Source organism: Oncorhynchus nerka, linkage group LG9b (assembly GCF_034236695.1).
Source record: "Oncorhynchus nerka isolate Pitt River linkage group LG9b, Oner_Uvic_2.0, whole genome shotgun sequence".
In the NCBI taxonomy this organism is placed as follows: Eukaryota; Metazoa; Chordata; class Actinopteri; order Salmoniformes; family Salmonidae; genus Oncorhynchus; species Oncorhynchus nerka.
In genome coordinates this window covers 48,523,982-48,544,918 of record NC_088424.1, presented here as the reverse complement: position 1 = coordinate 48,544,918, position 20,937 = coordinate 48,523,982, and the positions used below count along the sequence as shown (strand labels likewise).

General features: G+C 40.7%; 1 protein-coding gene across 1 annotated transcript in view; it reads right to left on the bottom strand.

Annotated features, from left to right (window-relative positions):
• The window catches only part of LOC135565728 (receptor-type tyrosine-protein phosphatase mu), a gene marked incomplete at its 3' end in the record, with an annotated part of 232,236 nt that overhangs the window by 367 nt on the left and 210,932 nt on the right, over positions 1 to 20,937 (bottom strand). The gene's annotated exons all lie outside the window — the stretch shown is intronic.

Sequence of the window (20,937 nt, the reverse complement as noted above, 5' to 3'; positions counted from 1 at the left end):
CAGGAATTAGAACAGTGTAGCTGGAGGATCTCATCAAGACAAAACAAACTTTATTTAAAGATGCAATCTGCGGTTCAAACAATAACAAATAGTCCATCCTGCCACTGTTTTTGGTAAGCAGCTGAGGTATGGGGCTGGGGGGGAAATGTCAAATTCATAGACAAAGCTTTGGATGCAAGGATTTGACCATCCATGATATCAAAAATATAGTTGTATTCATGTTTGGAGGCTATACAGTGTTTGTTTACATTCATACCGAACAATAACATGAACGCAACATGCGACAATTTCAAAGATTTTACTGAGTTACAGTTCATATAAGGACATGTGAAATGGGCCTGGGAGGGCATAGGCCCACCCACTGGGAAGCCAGGCCCAGCCAATCAGAATGAGTTGTTCCCCACAAAAGCACCCCCACCTCAGCACAAGGTGCATTTGTGTAATGATCATGCTGTTCAATCAGCTTCTTGATATGCCTCACCTGTCAGGTGGGTGGATTATCTTGGCAAAAGGAGAAATGCTCACTAACAGAATATGTAAACAAATTTGTGCAAAACATTTGAGAGAAGAAAAGATTTTTGGTGTGTATGGAACATTTCTGGGATGTTGTTTCTTTTTGCAGTCACTTTAAATAGCATGTAGCCATCTGGATACATTTGACAGTTTAACAGTGGAGAGGAGACAATAACATGCAATAGTATGGGTTAGCAAAGGTTCTTTATGTAGAGAGAGAAGACTGGGATAAGACTGGGAGAGGACCGGGAGAGGACTTGGAGAGGACCGGGAGAGGACTGGGAGAGGACTGGGAGAGGACTGGGAGAGGACCGGGAGAGGACTTGGAGAGGACCGGGAGAATACTGGGAGAATACTGGGAGAGGACTGGGAGAGGACTGGGAGAGGACCGGGAGAGGACTTGGAGAATACTGGGAGAGGACTTGGAGAGGACTGGGAGAGGACTGGGAGAGGACCGGGAGAGGACTTGGAGAGGACCGGGAGAGGACTTGGAGAGGACTGGGAGAGGACTGGGAGAGGACCGGGAGAGGACTTGGAGAGGACCGGGAGAATACTGGGAGAATACTGGGAGAGGACTTGGAGAGGACTGGGAGAGGACTGGGAGAGGACCGGGAGAGGACTTGGAGAGGACCGGGAGAATACTGGGAGAATACTGGGAGAGGACTGGGAGAGGACTGGGAGAGGACCGGGAGAGGACTTGGAGAATACTGGGAGAGGACTTGGAGAGGACTGGGAGAGGACTGGGAGAGGACCGGGAGAGGACTTGGAGAGGACCGGGAGAGGACTTGGAGAGGACTGGGAGAGGACTGGGAGAGGACCGGGAGAGGACTTGGAGAGGACCGGGAGAATACTGGGAGAATACTGGGAGAGGACTGGGAGAGGACCGGGAGAGGACTTGGAGAATACTGGGAGAGGACTTGGAGAGGACTGGGAGAGGACTGGGAGAGGACTGGGAGAGGACCGGGAGAGGACTTGGAGAATACTGGGAGAGGACTTGGAGAGGACTGGGAGAGGACTGGGTGAGGACTGGGAGAGGACTGGGAGAGGACCGGGAGAGGACTGGGAGAGGACTGGGAGAGGACCGGGAGAGGACTTGGAGAATACTGGGAGAGGACTTGGAGAGGACTGGGAGAGGACTGGGAGAGGACTGGGAGAGGACGCGGAGAGAACTGGGAGAGAACTGGGAGAGAACTTGGAGAGGACTGGGTTGTGCTTTGATTGACTGTAAAACATTGAGGAGACATGAGACAGGGTTGGAGTCAATCCCAAATCAATTTCCAGTCAATTCACGAAAGAAAAACTAAATTCCAATTCCACATGTTCCTAATTGAAAAGCATTGAAGAGAGATGGAACATTAGTGTACTTCCTGAATACCTGAGGGTTTATAACAAAGGTGGATTATAGCTCAAATGATGGAGAAAAATGAAGAAAGGGGTAGAATGAGGAATCAATAGCAACTAGAGTAAGAAGATTTAACATTAAAGGTTCATCTAATCCTCTCTCCACCTGCCAATAGAGGACAAGTGAGAATGATTATATTGGCAAAACATTGAGGAAAAAGGGCTGAGCACAGCGCATTTATCATCCTCTCATAGACCTATAGCTGTCAAGCTCTACAGAAAGAATAGAAGACACATGACGTACTGAAAGGACACGTGTGAAATACAATCCGGGGTTATATTCATTAGTGCAAGCCGTAGAAAAACCGTCACAAAACTAGCAGTCGAAAATGAGTCTTTCTTATTGGCCAAGTTCTGCTTGGTTCATCCGCGTTCAGCACGTTCGCCCCCTGTTTGGTTCTTTGTGAATACAACGCAGAAGATAAACATAACAGGGTGGTCAGGATTGTGTTGAACTTGCTTCCAAAGAAAAAAGAAGAGAGTACGAATACACAATTAATCACCTCACAAAGACCATTTACATATTCACTTTATAGGGAAAGAATAATCATTGGTGAGCAGCACACAGCTACAGACTAATGACTGGTGAGCAGCACACAGCTACAGACTAATGACTGGTGAGCAGCACTCAGCTACAGACTAATGACTGGTGAGCAGTACACAGCTACAGACTAATGACTGGTGAGCAGTACACAGCTACAGACTAATGACTGGTGAGCAGTACACAGCTACAGACTAATGACTGGTGAGCAGTACACAGCTACAGACTAATGACTGGTGAGCAGCACTCAGCTACAGACTAATGACTGGTGAGCAGCACTCAGCTACAGACTAATGACTGGTGAGCAGCACTCAGCTACAGACTAATGACTGGTGAGCAGCACTCAGCTACAGACTAATGACTGGTGAGCAGAACACAGCTACAGACTAATGACTGGTGAGCAGCACACAGCTACAGACTAATGACTGGTGAGCAGCACTCAGCTACAGACTAATGACTGGTGACTGGTGAGCAGCACACAGCTACAGACTAATGACTGGTGAGCAGCACACAGCTACAGACTAATGACTGGTGAGCAGCACACAGCTACAGACTAATGACTGGTGAGCAGCACACAGCTACAGACTAATGACTGGTGAGCAGCACACAGCTACAGACTAATGACTGGTGAGCAGCACACAGCTACAGACTAATGACTGGTGAGCAGCACTCAGCTACAGACTAATGACTGGTGAGCAGCACTCAGCTACAGACTAATGACTGGTGAGCAGCACTCAGCTACAGACTAATGACTGGTGAGCAGCACACAACATACTATATACAGGGTCAGTTAATACCATACTATATACAGGGTCAGTTAATACCATACTAGATACAGGGTCAGTTAAAACCAGGTAGGCAAGTTGAGAACAAGTTCTCATTTACAATTGCGACCTGGCCAAGATGAAGCAAAGCAGTTCGACAGATACAACGACACAGAGTTACACATGGAGTAAAACAAACATACAGTCAATAATACAGTAGAAACAAGTCTATATACAATGTGAGCAAATTAGGTGAGAAGGGAGGTAAAGGCAAAAAAGGCCATGGTGGCAAAGTAAATACAATATAGCAAGTAAAACACTGGAATGGTAGATCTGCAATGGAAGAATGTGCAAAGTAGAAATAAAAATAATGGGGGTGCAAAGGAGCAAAATAAATAAATAAATTAAATACAGTTGGGAAAGAGGTAGTTGTTTGGGCTAAATTATAGATGGGCTATGTACAGGTGCAGTAATCTGTGAGCTGCTCTGACAGTTGGTGCTTAAAGCTAGTGAGGGAGATAAGTGAATACCATACTATATACAGGGTCAGTTAATACCATACTAGATACAGGGTCAGTTAATACCATACTAGATACAGGGTCAGTTAATACTATACTATATACAGGGTCAGTTAATACCATACTAGATACAGGGTCAGTTAATACCATACTAGATACAGGGTCAGTTAATACCATACTATATACAGGGTCAGTTAGTACCATACTATATACAGGGTCAGTTAATACCATACTATATACAGGGTCAGTTAATACCATACTAGATACAGGGTCAGTTAATACCATACTATATACAGGGTCAGTTAATACCATACTATATACAGGGTCAGTTAATACCATACTATATACAGGGTCAGTTAATACCAAGTTAATACCACACTATATACAAGGTCAGTTAATACCATACTAGATACAGGGTCAGTTAATACCATACTATATACAGGGTCAGTTAATACCAGTACCATACTATATACAGGGTCAGTTAATACCATACTATATACAGGGTCAGTTAATACCATACTAGATACAGGGTCAGTTAATACCATACTATATACAGGGTCAGTTAATACCATACTAGATACAGGGTCAGTTAATACCATACTAGATACAGGGTCAGTTAATACCATACTATATACAGGGTCAGTTAATACCAAGTTAATACCATACTATATACAGGGTCAGTTAATACCACACTATATACAGGGTCAGTTAATACCAAGTTAATACCATACTAGATACAGGGTCAGTTAATACCAAGTTAATACCATACTATATACAGGGTCAGTTAATACCATACTATATACAGGGTCAGGTTAATACCACACTATATACAGGGTCAGTTAATACCACACTATATACAGGGTCAGTTAATACCATACTATATACAGGGTCAGTTAATACCACACTATATACAGGGTCAGTTAATACCACACTATATACAGGGTCAGTTAATACCATACTAGATACAGGGTCAGTTAATACCACACTATATACAGGGTCAGTTAATACCACACTATATACAGGGTCAGTTAATACCACACTATATACAGGGTCAGTTAATACTATACTATATACAGGGTCAGTTAATACCATACTATATACAGGGTCAGTTAATACCATACTATATACAGGGTCAGTTAATACCATACTATATACAGGGTCAGTTAATACCACACTATATACAGGGTCAGTTAATACTATACTATATACAGGGTCAGTTAATACCATACTATATACAGGGTCAGTTAATACTATACTATATACAGGGTCAGTTAATACCAAGTTAATACCATACTATATACAGGGTCAGTTAATACCATACTATATACAGGGTCAGTTAATACCATACTATATACAGGGTCAGTTAATACCACACTATATACAGGGTCAGTTAATACCACACTATATACAGGGTCAGTTAATACCATACTATATACAGGGTCAGTTAATACCACACTATATACAGGGTCAGTTAATACTATACTATATACAGGGTCAGTTAGTACCATACTATATACAGGGTCAGTTAGTACCATACTATATACAGGGTCAGTTAATACCACACTATATACAGGGTCAGTTAATACCATACTATATACAGGGTCAGTTAATACCATACTATATACAGGGTCAGTTAATACCATACTATATACAGGGTCAGTTAGTACCATACTATATACAGGGTCAGTTAGTACCATACTATATACAGGGTCAGTTAGTATCATACTATATACAGGGTCAGTTAATACCACACTATATACAGGGTCAGTTAATACTATACTATATACAGGGTCAGTTAATACCATACTATATACAGGGTCAGTTAATACTATACTATATACAGGGTCAGTTAATACCAAGTTAATACCATACTATATACAGGGTCAGTTAATACCATACTATATACAGGGTCAGTTAATACCATACTAGATACAGGGTCAGTTAATACCATACTAGATACAGGGTCAGTTAATACCAAGTTAATACCATACTATATACAGGGTCAGTTAATACCATACTAGATACAGGGTCAGTTAATACCATACTAGATACAGGGTCAGTTAATACCAAGTTAATACCATACTATATACAGGGTCAGTTAATACCAAGTTAATACCATACTATAAACAGGGTCAGTTAATACCAAGTTAATACCATACTATATACAGGGTCAGTTAATACCAAGTTAATACCATACTAGATACAGGGTCAGTTAATACCAAGTTAATACCATACTATATACAGGGTCAGTTAATACCATACTAGATACAGGGTCAGTTAATACCATACTATATACAGGGTCAGTTAATACTACACTATATACAGGGTCAGTTAATACCATACTAGATACAGGGTCAGTTAATACTATACTAGATACAGGGTCAGTTAATACTATACTATATACAGGGTCAGTTAATACCATACTAGATACAGGGTCAGTTAATACCATACTAGATACAGGGTCAGTTAATACCATACTATATACAGGGTCAGTTAATACTATACTATATACAGGGTCAGTTTAATACTATATACAGGGTCAGTTAATACTATACTAGATACAGGGTCAGTTAATACTATACTATATACAGGGTCAGTTAATACTATACTATATACAGGGTCAGTTAATACCATACTATATACAGGGTCAGTAAATACTATATACAGGGTCAGTTAATACCATACTATATACAGGGTCAGTTAGTACCATACTATATACAGGGTCAGTTAATACCATACTATATACAGGGTCAGTTAATACCATACTAGATACAGGGTCAGTTAATACCATACTATATACAGGGTCAGTTAATACCATACTATATACAGGGTCAGTTAATACCATACTATATACAGGGTCAGTTAATACCAAGTTAATACCACACTATATACAAGGTCAGTTAATACCATACTAGATACAGGGTCAGTTAATACCATACTATATACAGGGTCAGTTAATACCAGTACCATACTATATACAGGGTCAGTTAATACCATACTATATACAGGGTCAGTTAATACCATACTAGATACAGGGTCAGTTAATACCATACTATATACAGGGTCAGTTAATACCATACTAGATACAGGGTCAGTTAATACCATACTAGATACAGGGTCAGTTAATACCATACTATATACAGGGTCAGTTAATACCAAGTTAATACCATACTATATACAGGGTCAGTTAATACCACACTATATACAGGGTCAGTTAATACCAAGTTAATACCATACTAGATACAGGGTCAGTTAATACCAAGTTAATACCATACTATATACAGGGTCAGTTAATACCATACTATATACAGGGTCAGGTTAATACCACACTATATACAGGGTCAGTTAATACCACACTATATACAGGGTCAGTTAATACCATACTATATACAGGGTCAGTTAATACCACACTATATACAGGGTCAGTTAATACCACACTATATACAGGGTCAGTTAATACCATACTAGATACAGGGTCAGTTAATACCACACTATATACAGGGTCAGTTAATACCACACTATATACAGGGTCAGTTAATACCACACTATATACAGGGTCAGTTAATACCATACTATATACAGGGTCAGTTAATACCATACTATATACAGGGTCAGTTAATACCATACTATATACAGGGTCAGTTAATACCATACTATATACAGGGTCAGTTAATACCACACTATATACAGGGTCAGTTAATACTATACTATATACAGGGTCAGTTAATACCATACTATATACAGGGTCAGTTAATACTATACTATATACAGGGTCAGTTAATACCAAGTTAATACCATACTATATACAGGGTCAGTTAATACCATACTATATACAGGGTCAGTTAATACCATACTATATACAGGGTCAGTTAATACCACACTATATACAGGGTCAGTTAATACCACACTATATACAGGGTCAGTTAATACCATACTATATACAGGGTCAGTTAATACCATACTAGATACAGGGTCAGTTAATACCATACTATATACAGGGTCAGTTAATACCATACTATATACAGGGTCAGTTAATACCATACTAGATACAGGGTCAGTTAGTACCATACTATATACAGGGTCAGTTAGTACCATACTATATACAGGGTCAGTTAATACCACACTATATACAGGGTCAGTTAATACTATACTATATACAGGGTCAGTTAGTACCATACTATATACAGGGTCAGTTAGTACCATACTATATACAGGGTCAGTTAATACCACACTATATACAGGGTCAGTTAATACCATACTATATACAGGGTCAGTTAATACCATACTATATACAGGGTCAGTTAATACCATACTATATACAGGGTCAGTTAGTACCATACTATATACAGGGTCAGTTAGTACCATACTATATACAGGGTCAGTTAGTACCATACTATATACAGGGTCAGTTAATACTATACTATATACAGGGTCAGTTAATACCATACTATATACAGGGTCAGTTAATACTATACTATATACAGGGTCAGTTAATACCAAGTTAATACCATACTATATACAGGGTCAGTTAATACCATACTATATACAGGGTCAGTTAATACCATACTAGATACAGGGTCAGTTAATACCATACTAGATACAGGGTCAGTTAATACCAAGTTAATACCATACTATATACAGGGTCAGTTAATACCATACTAGATACAGGGTCAGTTAATACCATACTAGATACAGGGTCAGTTAATACCAAGTTAATACCATACTATATACAGGGTCAGTTAATACCAAGTTAATACCATACTATAAACAGGGTCAGTTAATACCAAGTTAATACCATACTATATACAGGGTCAGTTAATACCAAGTTAATACCATACTAGATACAGGGTCAGTTAATACCAAGTTAATACCATACTATATACAGGGTCAGTTAATACCATACTAGATACAGGGTCAGTTAATACCATACTAGATACAGGGTCAGTTAATACCACACTATATACAGGGTCAGTTAATACCACACTATATACAGGGTCAGTTAATACCACACTATATACAGGGTCAGTTAATACTATACTATATACAGGGTCAGTTAATACCATACTATATACAGGGTCAGTTAATACCATACTATATACAGGGTCAGTTAATACCATACTATATACAGGGTCAGTTAATACCACACTATATACAGGGTCAGTTAATACTATACTATATACAGGGTCAGTTAATACCATACTATATACAGGGTCAGTTAATACTATACTATATACAGGGTCAGTTAATACCAAGTTAATACCATACTATATACAGGGTCAGTTAATACCATACTATATACAGGGTCAGTTAATACCATACTATATACAGGGTCAGTTAATACCACACTATATACAGGGTCAGTTAATACCACACTATATACAGGGTCAGTTAATACCATACTATATACAGGGTCAGTTAATACCACACTATATACAGGGTCAGTTAATACTATACTATATACAGGGTCAGTTAGTACCATACTATATACAGGGTCAGTTAGTACCATACTATATACAGGGTCAGTTAATACCACACTATATACAGGGTCAGTTAATACCATACTATATACAGGGTCAGTTAATACCATACTATATACAGGGTCAGTTAATACCATACTATATACAGGGTCAGTTAGTACCATACTATATACAGGGTCAGTTAGTACCATACTATATACAGGGTCAGTTAGTACCATACTATATACAGGGTCAGTTAATACCACACTATATACAGGGTCAGTTAATACTATACTATATACAGGGTCAGTTAATACCATACTATATACAGGGTCAGTTAATACTATACTATATACAGGGTCAGTTAATACCAAGTTAATACCATACTATATACAGGGTCAGTTAATACCATACTATATACAGGGTCAGTTAATACCATACTAGATACAGGGTCAGTTAATACCATACTAGATACAGGGTCAGTTAATACCAAGTTAATACCATACTATATACAGGGTCAGTTAATACCATACTAGATACAGGGTCAGTTAATACCATACTAGATACAGGGTCAGTTAATACCAAGTTAATACCATACTATATACAGGGTCAGTTAATACCAAGTTAATACCATACTATAAACAGGGTCAGTTAATACCAAGTTAATACCATACTATATACAGGGTCAGTTAATACCAAGTTAATACCATACTAGATACAGGGTCAGTTAATACCAAGTTAATACCATACTATATACAGGGTCAGTTAATACCATACTAGATACAGGGTCAGTTAATACCATACTATATACAGGGTCAGTTAATACTACACTATATACAGGGTCAGTTAATACCATACTAGATACAGGGTCAGTTAATACTATACTAGATACAGGGTCAGTTAATACTATACTATATACAGGGTCAGTTAATACCATACTAGATACAGGGTCAGTTAATACCATACTAGATACAGGGTCAGTTAATACCATACTATATACAGGGTCAGTTAATACTATACTATATACAGGGTCAGTTTAATACTATATACAGGGTCAGTTAATACTATACTAGATACAGGGTCAGTTAATACTATACTATATACAGGGTCAGTTAATACTATACTATATACAGGGTCAGTTAATACCATACTATATACAGGGTCAGTAAATACTATATACAGGGTCAGTTAATACCATACTATATACAGGGTCAGTTAGTACCATACTATATACAGGGTCAGTTAATACCATACTATATACAGGGTCAGTTAATACCATACTAGATACAGGGTCAGTTAATACCATACTATATACAGGGTCAGTTAATACCATACTATATACAGGGTCAGTTAATACCATACTATATACAGGGTCAGTTAATACCAAGTTAATACCACACTATATACAAGGTCAGTTAATACCATACTAGATACAGGGTCAGTTAATACCATACTATATACAGGGTCAGTTAAGTACCATACTATATACAGGGTCAGTTAATACCATACTAGATACAGGGTCAGTTAATACCATACTAGATACAGGGTCAGTTAATACCATACTATATACAGGGTCAGTTAATACCAAGTTAATACCATACTATATACAGGGTCAGTTAATACCACACTATATACAGGGTCAGTTAATACCAAGTTAATACCATACTAGATACAGGGTCAGTTAATACCAAGTTAATACCATACTATATACAGGGTCAGTTAATACCATACTATATACAGGGTCAGGTTAATACCACACTATATACAGGGTCAGTTAATACCACACTATATACAGGGTCAGTTAATACCATACTATATACAGGGTCAGTTAATACCACACTATATACAGGGTCAGTTAATACCACACTATATACAGGGTCAGTTAATACCATACTAGATACAGGGTCAGTTAATACCACACTATATACAGGGTCAGTTAATACCACACTATATACAGGGTCAGTTAATACCACACTATATACAGGGTCAGTTAATACTATACTATATACAGGGTCAGTTAATACCATACTATATACAGGGTCAGTTAATACCATACTATATACAGGGTCAGTTAATACCATACTATATACAGGGTCAGTTAATACCACACTATATACAGGGTCAGTTAATACTATACTATATACAGGGTCAGTTAATACCATACTATATACAGGGTCAGTTAATACTATACTATATACAGGGTCAGTTAATACCAAGTTAATACCACACTATATACAGGGTCAGTTAATACCATACTATATACAGGGTCAGTTAATACCATACTATATACAGGGTCAGTTAATACCATACTATATACAGGGTCAGTTAATACCACACTATATACAGGGTCAGTTAATACCATACTATATACAGGGTCAGTTAATACCATACTAGATACAGGGTCAGTTAATACCATACTATATACAGGGTCAGTTAATACCATACTATATACAGGGTCAGTTAGTACCATACTATATACAGGGTCAGTTAGTACCATACTATATACAGGGTCAGTTAGTACCATACTATATACAGGGTCAGTTAATACCACACTATATACAGGGTCAGTTAATACTATACTATATACAGGGTCAGTTAGTACCATACTATATACAGGGTCAGTTAGTACCATACTATATACAGGGTCAGTTAATACCACACTATATACAGGGTCAGTTAATACCATACTATATACAGGGTCAGTTAATACCATACTATATACAGGGTCAGTTAATACCATACTATATACAGGGTCAGTTAGTACCATACTATATACAGGGTCAGTTAGTACCATACTATATACAGGGTCAGTTAGTACCATACTATATACAGGGTCAGTTAATACTATACTATATACAGGGTCAGTTAATACCATACTATATACAGGGTCAGTTAATACTATACTATATACAGGGTCAGTTAATACCAAGTTAATACCATACTATATACAGGGTCAGTTAATACCATACTATATACAGGGTCAGTTAATACCATACTAGATACAGGGTCAGTTAATACCATACTAGATACAGGGTCAGTTAATACCAAGTTAATACCATACTATATACAGGGTCAGTTAATACCATACTAGATACAGGGTCAGTTAATACCATACTAGATACAGGGTCAGTTAATACCAAGTTAATACCATACTATATACAGGGTCAGTTAATACCAAGTTAATACCATACTATAAACAGGGTCAGTTAATACCAAGTTAATACCATACTATATACAGGGTCAGTTAATACCAAGTTAATACCATACTAGATACAGGGTCAGTTAATACCAAGTTAATACCATACTATATACAGGGTCAGTTAATACCATACTAGATACAGGGTCAGTTAATACCATACTATATACAGGGTCAGTTAATACTATACTATATACAGGGTCAGTTAATACCATACTAGATACAGGGTCAGTTAATACTATACTAGATACAGGGTCAGTTAATACTATACTATATACAGGGTCAGTTAATACCATACTAGATACAGGGTCAGTTAATACCATACTAGATACAGGGTCAGTTAATACCATACTATATACAGGGTCAGTTAATACTATACTATATACAGGGTCAGTTTAATACTATATACAGGGTCAGTTAATACTATACTAGATACAGGGTCAGTTAATACTATACTATATACAGGGTCAGTTAATACTATACTATATACAGGGTCAGTTAATACCATACTATATACAGGGTCAGTAAATACTATATACAGGGTCAGTTAATACCATACTATATACAGGGTCAGTTAATACCATACTATATACAGGGTCAATTAATACCATACTATATACAGGGTCAGTGAATACCATACTATATACAGGGTCAGTTAATACCATACTATATACAGGGTCAATTAATACCATACTATATACAGGGTCAGTTAATACCATACTATATACAGGGTCAGTTAATACCATACTATATACAGGGTCAGTTAATACCATACTATATACAGGGTCAGTTAATACCATACTATATACAGGGTCAGTTAATACCATACTATATACAGGGTCAGTTAATACCATACTATATACAGGGTCAGTTAATACCATACTATATACAGGGTCAGTTAATACTATACTATATACAGGGTCAGTTAATACCAAGTTAATACCATACTATATACAGGGTCAGTTAATACCAAGTTAATACCATACTATATACAGGGTCAGTTAATACCAAGTTAATACCATACTATATACAGGGTCAGTTAATACCAAGTTAATACCATACTATATACAGGGTCAGTTAATACCAAGTTAATACCATACTATATACAGGGTCAGTTAATACCAAGTTAATACCATACTATATACAGGGTCAGTTAATACCACACTATATACAGGGTCAGTTAATACCAAGTTAATACCATACTAGATACAGGGTCAGTTAATACCATACTATATACAGGGTCAGTTAATACCACACTATATACAGGGTCAGTTAATACCACACTATATACAGGGTCAGTTAATACCAAGTTAATACCATACTATATACAGGGTCAGTTAATACCATACTATATACAGGGTCAGTTAATACCAAGTTAATACCATACTATATACAGGGTCAGTTAATACCAAGTTAATACCATACTATATACAGGGTCAGTTAATACCAAGTTAATACCATACTATATACAGGGTCAGTTAATACCACACTATATACAGGGTCAGTTAATACCAAGTTAATACCATACTAGATACAGGGTCAGTTAATACCATACTATATACAGGGTCAGTTAATACCACACTATATACAGGGTCAGTTAATACCAAGTTAATACCATACTAGATACAGGGTCAGTTAATACCATACTATATACAGGGTCAGTTAATACCATACTAGATACAGGGTCAGTTAATACCATACTATATACAGGGTCAGTTAATACCATACTAGATACAGGGTCAGTTAATACCATACTAGATACAGGGTCAGTTAATACCATACTATATACAGGGTCAGTTAATACCAGTACCATACTATATACAGGGTCAGTTAATACCATACTAGATACAGGGTCAGTTAATACCATACTATATACAGTGTCAGTTAATACCATACTAGATACAGGGTCAGTTAATACCATACTAGATACAGGGTCAGTTAATACCATACTATATACAGGGTCAGTTAATACCATACTATATACAGGGTCAGTTAATACCATACTAGATACAGGGTCAGTTAATACCATACTAGATACAGGGTCAGTTAATACCATACTAGATACAGGGTCAGTTAATACCATACTATATACAGGGTCAGTTAATACCACACTATATACAGGGTCAGTTAATACTATACTATATACAGGGTCAGTTAATACCAAGTTAATACCATACTATATACAGGGTCAGTTAATACCACACTATATACAGGGTCAGTTAATACCATACTAGATACAGGGTCAGTAATTTTGGAGTGACAGTGTGTGTGTGTGTGTGTGTGTGTGTGTGTGTGTGTGTGTGTGTGTGTGTGTGTGTGTGTGTGTGTGTGTGTGTGTGTGTGTGTGTGTGTGTGTGTGTGTGTGTGTGTGTGTGTATGTGTGTGTGTGTGTGTGTGCGTGCATGTGTGTAAGGCCCTGTGAGTGTGCATAGAGAAAGTGCAACAACAAAAAAAATAGAACTAAAATGTCAATAAAGATACAAGGTCAACTCAGATCGTCTGTGTAGCTATTTTGATAGCCATTTATCAGTCTTATTGCTGGGGGTTGGAAGCTGTTCAGGAGCCTGTTGGTGCCAGACTTCATCCACCGGTACCGCTTGCCGTGCAGAAGCAGAGAGAACATTCTGCAGATGAACATCTAAGACAGAGTTAACTCTAGTGAAATAACACAAGTAGGCACACAGAGAATTGGATATGGAATTCCTCTGAGGAATCACTGAGGTTCGGTAGAAAAAGATGGGGGGAAACCCTCCCCATCCCCCCCCCCCCTGTAGTTCAACACACCATTTACCATTTATCACCTATTTGTTCCTACAGTGACACAGCCCTGTTTGTTTTGTTGTGCTAAAGAACACACGTAACGCTCTCCAATTCAATCTCTCTATTCTCTCTCGTTCCTCCTCCCCCGCCCCCACTCTCTCCTCTCATCTCCTCCTCCCCCCCCCCCCCCACTCTCTCCTCTCATCTCCTCCTCCCCCCGCCCCCCACTCTCTCCTCTCATCTCCTCCTCCCCCGCCCCCACTCTCTCCTCTCATCTCCTCCTCCCCCGCCCCCCACTCTCTCCTCGCATCTCCTCCTCCCCCGCCCCCCACTCTCTCCTCGCATCTGTCAATTTTACAGACCGTAGCAGGAGGAAAAGGAGGAGGGGGAGGAGGAGATGAGAGGAGAGGAGAGGAGGAGGAGAGGTGAAGAGGTGAGGAGAAGAGGAGGAGGAGAGGAGAAGAGGAGGAGGAGGAGATGAGAGGAGGAGGAGGAGGAGGAGGAGGAGGAGGATATGAGAGGAGGAGGAGAGGAGAGGAGGAGGAGGAGGATATGAGAGGAGGAGGAGAGGAGAGGAGGAGGAGGAGGAGGATATGAGAGGAGGAGGAGAGGAGAGGAGGAGGAGGATATGAGAGGAGAAGAGGAGGAGGAGGAGGAGATGAGAGAAGAATGTCATGCAACATTGTCTTACAGGATCTGATCTCTAGTCTACAACATCTCAATACATCTCTATCTCTACTGATCTGATCTGATCTGTCTCTGATCAGTGCCATCCGTTTTGTCACCAAAGCCCCATATACTACCCACCACTGCGACCTATATGCTCTCGTTGGCTGGCCCTCACTACATATTTGTCGCCAAACCCACTGGCTCCAGGTCATCTATAAGTCTTTGCTAGGTAAATCCCCGCCTTATCTCAGCTCACTGGTCACCATAGCAACACCCACACATAGCACACGCTCCAGCAGGTATATTTCACTGGTCATCCCTAAAGCCAACACTTCGTTGGCTGCCTTTCCTTCCAGTTCTCTGCTGCCAATGACTGGAACGAATTGCTAAAAAATCACTGAAGCTGGAGACTTATATCTCCCTCTCTAACTTTAAGCATCAGCTGTCAGAGCAGCTCACCGATCACTGTACCTGTACACAGCCCATCTGTAAATAGCCCACCCAACTACCTCATCCCCATATTGTTACTTATCCTCTTGCTCTTTTGCACCCCTGTATCTCTACTTGCACATCAATATCTGCACATCTATCACTCCAATGTTAATGCTAAATTGTAATTATTTTGCATCTGTGGCCTATTTAAATAAAGGTGTTCTCAACTGGCCTCCCTGGTTAAATAAAGGTGTTCTCAACTGGCCTCCCTGGTTAAATAAAGGTGTTCTCAACTGGCCTCCCTATTTAAATAAAGGTGTTCTCAACTGGCCTCCCTGGTTAAATAAAGGTGTTCTCAACTGGCCTCCCTGGTTAAATAAAGGTGTTCTCAACTGGCCTCCCTGGTTAAATAAAGGTGTTCTCAACTGGCCTCCCTATTTAAATAAAGGTGTTCTCAACTGGCCTCCCTGGTTAAATAAAGGTGTTCTCAACTGGCCTCCCTGGTTAAATAAAGGTGTTCTCAACTGGCCTCCCTGGTTAAATAAAGGTGTTCTCAACTGGCCTCCCTGGTTAAATAAAGGTGTTCTCAACTGGCCTCCCTGGTTAAATAAAGGTGTTCTCAACTGGCCTCCCTGGTTAAATAAAGGTGTTCTCAACTGGCCTCCCTATTTAAATAAAGGTGTTCTCAACTGGCCTCCCTATTTAAATAAAGGTGTTCTCAACTGGCCTCCCTATTTAAATAAAGGTGTTCTCAACTGGCCTCCCTGGTTAAATAAAGGTGAAATAAATCAAAATTTAAAAAAATAGAAACATCTCTAGTCTACAACATCTTAATTAATCTCTATCTCTACTGCTCTATGACATTGTGACTCTAGTCAACTGTAGTGTTATAGGAAATGAGGGTGTTTTTCGAGGATCTCCACAGCAGCTGAACGGTAGACTGTGAACGCAGCAGGTACATCTCTGGCCACTGAGGTGAATATGGAGAATATGTCACACACAGTACATTAACTTACGGCAGGGTCTTTCCTCCGCTGTTGGCACCGTGTTCACTCTCGTATGTAGACAGCAGGTCAGAGAGCAACTTTGAGACACTCCAACTTTGATCATCGCTCGATAGAATGTTCTCTAAGGTCCTTTTAATAACATTCAACCATCTGTTCAGGTGACGAAACTTTTTCTACCTCTCTCTCTCCTTCCCTCCCTCCCTGTTGCCCTCCGTCTCTGTCTCGTTGTATTCATATCTCTCTCTCCCTCGCTCTCTCTCCCTCCCCCTCTCCCCCCCCCCTCTCTCTCTCCCCCTCTCTCTCTCCCTCTCCCCCTCTCTCTCCCTCCCCCTCTCTCTCTCCCCCTCTCTCTCTCCCTCTCCCCCTCTCTCTCCCTCCCTCCCCTTTCTCCTCTCTCTCTCGCTTCCTCCCCTTCTTTCTCCCTCCCTCCTCCTCTCTCTCTCTCCCTCCCTCTCTCTCTCTCTCCTCTCTCTCTCTCTCCCTCCACTCTCTCTTCCCCTCTTTCTCCCTCCCTCCCCTCTTTCTCTCCTCTCTCTCTCTCCCTCTCACCCCCTTTCTCCCTCCCCCTCTCCCCCCCCTCTCCCTCTCCCCTCTCTCTCCCCCTCTCCTCTCTCCCTCTCTCTCCCTCCCTCTCCCCTCTCCCTCTCTCCCCCCTCTCCCTCTCCCCTCTCTCCCCCTCTCTCCCCCCTCTCCCTCTCCCCCTCTCCCCCCTCTCCCTCCTCTCCCCCTCTCCCCCCCTCTCTCCCCCCTCTCTCCCTCTCCCCTCTCTCCCTCTCTCTCCCCCTCTCTCCCCCCTCTCCCTCTCTCTCCCTCCCTCTCCCCTCTCTCTCCCCCTCTCCCTCTCCCTCTCTCCCCCTCTCCCCCCCCTCTCTCCCTCTCCCTCCTCTCTCTCTCCCCCCCTCTCTCCCCTCTCCCTCTCTCCCCCCCTCTCCCTCTCTCTCTCTCCCCTCCCCCTCCCCCTCTCCCCCTCTCTCCCTCTCTCCCCCTCTCCCTCCCTCTCCCTCTCTCCTCCCCCTCTCCCTCCCTCCCTCTCCCCTCTCCCCCTCTCTCCCCCTCTCCCTCTCTCCTCCCCCTCTCCCTCCCCTCTCCCCTCTCCCTCCCTCTCTCTCCCCCTCTCCTCTCTCCCTCCTCTCTCTCCCCCTCTCCCTCTCCCCCCTCTCTCTCCCCCCTCTCTCCCTCTCTCCTCTCCCTCTCCCTCCCTCTCCCTCTCCCTCTCTCCCCCCTCTCCCTCCCTCCCTCTCCCCTCTCTCTCCCTCTCCCCTCTCTCTCTCCCCGCTCTCCCCCCTCTCCCTCCCTCTCCCCTCTCTCTCTGCCTCCACCGTGGGGAGTCAGGTCTCTATCAGTGTGATATGAAGCAACACTAATAACCTCATGATGAATAGGTTCCATTGAAACGCCATTACGAAGACAGAGCACACGTCTCAAATGGCACCCTATTCCCTACGTAGTGCACTACTTTCAACCAGGGGCCCCAGGCACTATAGTGCACTATATTGGGAATAGGTTGGTATTTGGGACGCGGGCCAGAGAACCACAGAGAAACACATAGTGCTGTACTTCCTGTGATGATTAAAAACAGTCTGCTTACTATACAATGTGACACTGTTACACACAGGTTGATGCATCGCTGTGATCTGTGTGTGTGTGTGTGTGTGTGTGTGTGTGTGTGTGTGTGTGTGTGTGTGTGTGTGTGTGTTGTGTGTGTGTGTGTGTGTGTGTGTGTGTATGTATGTATGTGTGTATATGTATGTGTGTGTGTTCTCTGTGTGTGTGTGTGTGTGTGTGTGTGTGTGTGTGTGTGTGTGTGTGTGTGTGTGTGTGTGTATGTATGTATGTGTGTATATGTATGTGTGTGTGTTCTCTGTGTGTGTGTGTGTGTGTGTGTGTGTGCGTGCGTGTGTGTGTCATTGTCTTTTCTCCCTGTGTAGGTAATTAAGGTTAGAAATCTGATCCGTCTAGCCAGCCGTACATTTCCCTCCATTATTAATGAAATATTAATCAAACCATGTACATTGTCTTACGAATCCCCATATGGCTACATATTTCATCGTCTCTTGCAAGTGCCACAGTGCCTTCAGAAAGTACTCACACCCCGGGACTTATTCCACATTTTGTTGTGGAATTCAAAACGGATTAAACAGATTTTAAAAAAGACACATAAAGTTCAGTTCTTTGCAACATGTTTTTCAGTGTTACTTCCTTGTTGAAAAACTGGATGCACTTCTTTTTTTTATATATATATATATTTGGTTTATGTTACAGGCTTCCTTCTTTTCACTCTGTCATTTAGGTTAGTGGAGTAACTACAATGTTGTTGATCCCATCCTCAGTTTCCTCCTCTCACAGCCATTAAACTCAGTAACTGTTTTAAAGTCACCATGGGCCTCAATGGTGAAATCCCTGAACGATTTCTTTCCTCACCGGCAACTGAGTTAGGAAGGACGCCTGTATCTTTGTAGTGACTGGGTGTATTGATACACCATCCAAAGTGTCATTAATAAATTCACAAAGGAATATTCAACGTCTGCTTATCCATGCCCTTCTTTGCGAGGCTTTGGAAATTTGTGGTTGAATCTGTGCTTGAAATTCACTACTCGATCGAGGGACCTAACAGATATAATACTTGTGTGTGTGGGGGTACAGAGATGAGGTAGTCATTCATAAATCACCCCTATTATGAACCACAGAATGACTCCATTCAACTTATTATGCCATGTTATTATTTTATATAATAATATTACTCCTGAACTTATTTAGGCCATAACAACATAAAGCGGGTCGAATACTTATTGACATTTCAGCTTTACATTTTATACATTTCTCAAATGTAAAAAAAAAAAAAAACATAATTCCACTTTGACATTATGGGGTATTGTGTGTAGTAGATCAGTGACCACAAAAATCTCATTTTCTATCCATTTTAAAATTCAGGCTGTAACACAAGTAAATATGTAAAAGTTAAAGGGGTGTGTGAATACTGTTACGAACCTCGTCCTCCGAACTCAAAACCCCAACATAGAAAAACAAACATAGACTCCAACCCCAACTCACGCCCTGACCATACTAAAACAAAGAATAAAATATCAGAACTAAGGTCAGAACGTGACAAATACTTACTGAAGGCGCTGTAATCTAACCGTAATGCAACACATTAAGTAAATAACTACTTAAATAGAAACAAACTTTGGAGGAAGTATTTGACAAATGCATTTCTGTTCTTTTAACTTGAATGGAATATGACAGAATATATATATATTTCCAGTTACACCACATCTCCCCTTGCCGTCTCACCACACAGACTCTAGGAACAAGACATTGAAACCCCTGTTAGTCTAATCTGACACCGTTCATTTGGGACCCAGTTCATTTGGGACCCAGTTCATTTGGGACCCAGTTCATTTGGGACCCAGCTCATTTGGGACCCAGCCAGCTCATTTGGGACCCAGTTCATTTGGGACCCAGTTCATTTGGGACATAGCCAGCTCATTTGGGACCCAGTTCATTTGGGACCCAGCCAGCTCATTTGGGACCCAGTTCATTTGGGACCCAGTTCATTTGGGACCCAGCTCATTTGGGACCCAGTTCATTTGGGACCCAGCCAGTTCATTTGGGACCCAGTTCATTTGGGACCCAGCCAGCTCATTTGGGACCCAGCTCATTTGGGACCCAGTTCATTTGGG